Source organism: Poecile atricapillus, chromosome 9 (genome assembly GCF_030490865.1).
Source record: "Poecile atricapillus isolate bPoeAtr1 chromosome 9, bPoeAtr1.hap1, whole genome shotgun sequence".
NCBI lineage: Eukaryota > Metazoa > Chordata > Aves > Passeriformes > Paridae > Poecile > Poecile atricapillus.
The window spans coordinates 1,587,074-1,592,498 of record NC_081257.1 but is presented as its reverse complement, the minus strand read 5'-3'; the positions used below and the strand labels follow the sequence as shown (position 1 = coordinate 1,592,498).

General features: G+C 49.5%; 1 long non-coding RNA gene across 1 annotated transcript; it reads left to right on the top strand.

Moving 5' to 3' along the window:
* Positions 1-2,792: 2,792 nt before the first annotated feature.
* LOC131582286 (uncharacterized) lies at positions 2,793-4,166 on the top strand. The gene is made up of 3 exons (XR_009278306.1): positions 2,793-2,963; positions 3,660-3,717; positions 4,047-4,166. It is a non-coding gene; the product is annotated as an uncharacterized LOC131582286 (long non-coding RNA).
* The last annotated feature ends 1,259 nt before the right edge of the window (positions 4,167-5,425 follow it).

Below are 5,425 nucleotides of genomic sequence, written 5' to 3'. Positions count from 1 at the left end.
GCAGCAAGGAGGGGTAACTGCTCTTGCTTAACACTCATGGCCAGGAATGGCAGCTGTTTCTCACTTCCTGGCTTCTGAAGAACTCAGCTCTGAGGGACTCTGAAGGACCCCAAAGGTAGTCTGCTCATCTATGTCTTTATCCCTTACCTTTCCAAAGCCATCCCTCAGGTCTTCGTCACTCCTAAGACCAGTTCTGCTGGGATGATCTTTCTCCTTGGCTTGCCCCAGTGGGAGGCCTGGTAGTGGAAGCCAAGTTTCGTGTAAACCTCTGGCAGACTTCAAGCTCTCAAAAACACCATGTGGGCAACAGGCAAGACAGGTTCCAGACTGCAGAGCTCTCATAAGACACAGAGATTGTATAGGAGAGCAGCAAGGTACATATGCCTAGACCCTCTCCCAGTGGATGTGCTACGGGCAGCAGACAGGACATTACTCTGTTGGCCAGCAGACTGAAACCTGCTGCATGATGAAGGCCTCAGTCCCTGGGTGCTGGAGAGCCTCAGTGTTTGAAAGAGAAGGGCAGAGATGGAGATTGCTCTTGGCAGAGATTCTTATCTGCCCTTATGCTGATTTTAGTAAACATCTTCTTTCTGATTTCTAAAAGAAATCCCTGGTTCTAATACCTGTGGGCATTTAAATCAACACTTTCTTCTCTTTGTTGGAGTGTTTTAGAGGAGATTGAAAGAAAAGCTTAGGAGTGCAGGAGTGGTACCTAAACATGAACTCTGTTCTTGACACTAGATAATTTGCCTTCCCCAAGGATTTTCATTCAAAACTGTATGAGATTGGGCCACTTTTGGGCCAGCCTGACTAAAGGCTGATTTTCCTAATGCAAGTAGAATAATGCAGCTCATTCTGAAATACTATCCAACAGAACTGTAAAAATTCAGAGAACTACTCATTCTATACAACAACTTCACAGAGGCTAAAATCAAGTGGCAGTGAAGCAGAAAATAACCAGTGTTTTAAATCAGGATTTTTTTGCCCCTGCAGAATGGTCAGCTTAAAAATAAAGGAGGGTTAGATAAGGCCTTTGAGGGAGAAAGGCAATTCTAGATGGAAGGCAAGGCCATGGAAGGTAAGAGCATCTGGGAAGTTGGCAGGGAAACTTCTGATGCCAGAGTAACTTCCTTGGGGCCACTGCAGTCATTCAGGTCTGCAAAATGGACACACAAAATGTAACTGAGGCCACAATGCAAACCTAAACCATCTGGAGCTCCATATTTCATGGGAAAGACTTCCTTCAAACTTCTAAATATCTGCACAGGGAAACATGCTCCTGCCAGCAGCCACTTGAAGTGAGCCAGGTGGAAAACCCTGTCCCACTTGCACAGAGCTACCACAGGAACCCCCTGGCCTCTGGGCTGGCCTGGGACAGCAGGGAGCCCAGAGCCCTGGGCTTTGCAGCCATGGCTCAGCTGCACATGCAGCCTCCTGCTCCTGTCCCTGCCCCACAGCTGAGCAGCCCTACAGCTACACGGGGCACTGGCAGCAGCACAGCTCATTGCAGGGGGCACATGCAGGGCAGAACCGTTCCCTGAGGATGAGCACAGGCTCCCTGCGCTGGCACAAGACCCTTCCTCCTGCCAGGGAGCAGCACAGCTCCCACCTTACCTCTGCGTGAGGTTGAGCCCTGCTCAGCCTTCACCTTGTCTCCCTGGCAGTGACCCTGGGGGCAGCGCTGCTCCGCTGCCTCTGCCAGGGCTCCTGGGCCCTGCTGATGCTTTCATGCCCTGCAGGGCTGTCTCCCAGCCTGGCCTGGCTGCAGCTTCTCCCCAGCCTCTGCAGGAAGGCATTTGGCATCAGCTGACAGGGAGCCCAAACTGCACCATGGCCATGCACACCCTGAGATCCCCTGCAATTTCCCAGTCTCCGGGTAGATCACGTCTAGGGGCTGTTTGGAGAAGGGACCAACCTGGGATCATCCTGAAATCCTGCATGTTTGCTGAACTTTATCCATGGTTTCACAAATATTGCCTCCTGAAGATGGCACCTCCGCAATGAGGAACAGCCCCATCTGATCCAGCTGTCCCTCTTCCATTCTCCAGAAATGAAACGAGAGTCTGCGCATCAGGAAACATTCCCTGAAGGAAGCAGTGATTCTGTGCCAGACTCTGCTGCAGGAAAGAAGGCGATGCCAGGCACGGGCCCAGACACAGGAGGTAATTGCTGTGCTGGGCTCAGCCCTCAGCGGGGCTGTGTGCCAGCAGCTCTCCCCACAGGGCCGGCCCTTGCACAGTGCGGCGGCCAAAGCTGGAGGCGCCTCAGCTCCAAGACCCCTGGATCTCGTTCCCAGCCCTTGGGAAATGGGACTTGTGCACCAACATCCCTCCCTCTAAAGCTGCTCCTGGAGCTGGCCCTGAGCACCCAGAGGCCCAAGACACAGGAGCAGCTCTGAGTGGGAGCTCTGCCATGAGCCCAGGGCCACAGCCAGCCCTGGCTCCCAACTGGGCAGGGCCTGCACGGGCTCCTGACAGGGCCTGGCTCTGTCCCCTTGGGCTGGGGGAGCTGTCACAGGGCAGGGAGGGTCAGGGGTGGCTGTGGCTGCTCAGGGATGGCTTTGACTCGAGTCCCTGGAAGGAGCCACTGCCCAAGCAGCTGCGCTGTCCCTGGGCTCTGCTCCCGGCCTTCTGGGCTTTGTTGGGTGGCACAGCCTGTGCCAAGGGGCAGCAAGGTGCCTGCAGGCCCCAGCTCTGGGGCAAACAGAGAACGTCCTGGCCGTATCCAGCGTGCTGCCAGCTCAGCAGTGGAGCACAGCACGGGCTCACACTGCCCATTGCTTCCGTAGATGTTATCACAGAAACTGGAGTCTATGTTGAGGATCCCGTGCGCCTGCCAAGAATTGTCTGCCCCCAGGATGTCCGCAGGTCCTGCATGATAGGCACAGTAGTGACACTGTTCACTGTGCCCCTTGTCCTGATATTCTGCTATTTTGGGATCCAGGAAGTCTACAAGATCAGACGGTAATTTGTTGATTTTTCTCCACAGTTTTCTTAAAACTCTGCTCATAACACTGGTAGCCTGATTCGTAGTCATGCTGCTGTGCACTTGTGGCTAGTCCTTGGTTGCCCAAATAACTCTGCTGAGAGTTCTGCTGCTGCCCAGGCCTTTCATTGGCCTCCTGATTGCTGGGCCTTGTCCTGGGGAGCCCGCTGGGGCTGCAGCCAGTGCTGGCTGCCACTGAGGCTGCCTGGCCAAGAGCAGCTCCATGAGCAGCAGGCAGAGGCAAAGCAAGTTCACAATACTTGACATTAATTTCATGATAGGACAGAGGTTATTTAAGAGCTCATGTAAAGTTTCATGCTAACAGTGATGTTACAGGACAAGAAAATTCCCTACAGTGCAGTGTTAAAACCAATCCAACCTGATGAAGGTTTGGCTTTGGCCTTGAGACTTTGCTCTTTGTGTGAGCCCTGTTCTGGATTGACTCCCAATCGGTCTTGGAGCCAGTTTTGGGTGAAGGCTCATCCCAGCCCTGAGCCTTGGCAGCTTTGGGCTCCAAGGGGCAGCTGAGGCTGCACTGCACGTGACTAGGCCGCAGGGCTCCATTATCTTCTTAGGCTTTGAGAAGTTTAAATGACTATATTTTTACTACATAGCTCTGTGTATGAAATTAATTCACTTCTTTTAAAGTTTTTTTTAAAAATCTTCTTTTCCAGTTCTTTCTCCAGTTCTTTGATATAGTTTGTTATTATCCCATGGCAGAATTACAAGACTGTAAGTACTATAAAATGAAATAATTTTTTACATTCTTCTGTCTTTCACAGACTGTTCAAACTTATGTTGGCTTGATGTGACCAACAGAAGAGTTTTGCTCTGCTTTTAATTCAAAGAATGAGCAGAGCTGGAACCCGTTGAAAAGAATCTCTTCCCTTCATAGCTTATGCAAACTACCAGGGGTCTTTTTTTCCAGCTCTGGGCTGGAATTTAAAACTATAACAGCAACAAACACTCCTGTAAAGTAACTGATAGAAATTAGGGATTTGATCTGTTTGCTCACTAACCCCTGAGCTCCTCAGAGCTGCAGCTCCCTGTTCTCTTTGCAGACAGAGGCTGGCTATGGATGACAGTCGTGCGTCTGGCCTGCTGCTCAGCACATCCACACAGGAGCTGAGGGATCATCCTTGCACAGCCCATCCTGGAAGAGGAGAGTTCTTTGATAAATCTGACACCGTTTGATGGCATGGCAGCAGAATAAATTGGTCCTGTTCCAAGCCCTTTACATTTTGCTGTGTGTAATGGAGACAGGAACTACAAGTTTCCTATTCATGCACAATTTGCTGTCTGAGAGCACACAGTCCTCAAGGTCACAGGGGTTTGCAGATCTGTGTCTGAGATGACTTTAAAAACAAAACTGACCTTTATGTGCAACACCTGTGCTTCAAAACTTTGCAATACAAATCACAACCTGATTCCAACTGTTAGGTGGGAAAAAACTAAATCAAAGAACAAAAGCAAAACTCTGACCCCACAAAAGAGACAAACAAAACAACCACTAAAAAAAAAACAGAACCAACGCCAAAAGCCCCACAAATCCAGAAAAAGATCAAAATCAGGTGAAGGAGGCAGAGATCCAAGAGCAACAAATGGGCAGAGGAACTATAGAAAAGACAAGTAATAAGAAGGGACAGATAAGTGGCTATGGCACCAAACTAACCACAGGATCTGAGATACTGTTCTCAGCCTTCTGAAAACAATCTGACACAAAAATAAACAGAAAATAAATGATGATGTCTGTGATAATGGGGCTCTGCATGTTTATCTTTAATCTATCCACTGTGTGTAAGTTCTGTTTTCCTTGTTAAGTCACATCATCTGGCAAGGCTGTTTTTCTGTCCAAAGGAAAAACACTGCACTGGAAAAAGGAGGCCAGCTTGGAAAATACTAAAAGCAAGAGTTAAAAATAATATATTGTTTGGTTGGTTTGCTGTTTGCTCGTGGATTTTTTGTCTGTCTTTGAAAGCAGCTCCTTGGATGTTAATGCAAGCAAGAAGTCCTTTGTAAAGGGCTGTCTTTGCAAAAAACCTGCCACTTCTGTGATGCCAGACAGAAACAGCTTCCCTTGGGCTACAGCTGGGAGGCGTGAAAATGTGTTCCAGAAACTGGTGATATGACAGAGTCTGATGAACACAATTTAATGTCATGAACTGCAAGATGTAAGTTACCTGATAAAAGAATCGGAGTATTTCTATGGCAAGCAGCAGGAAAGGGCTGTGCATTGGAATGACAGGAAGCAGCTGCAGAGTGCATGATGGACAAGTTTCCCAGCCAAAGCAGACCAGAAGCACTGGGAGCACAAAGGGACACAGCCAGGAGGCCCAGCAGCTCCTTGCTGAGGGCCCATTTCAGGCAAAGACTGGCACTCAGAATATTAAATCCATTACAAATAAAAGGGTGGGGGCAGGCAGCAGTGAGGTGGCCTCAA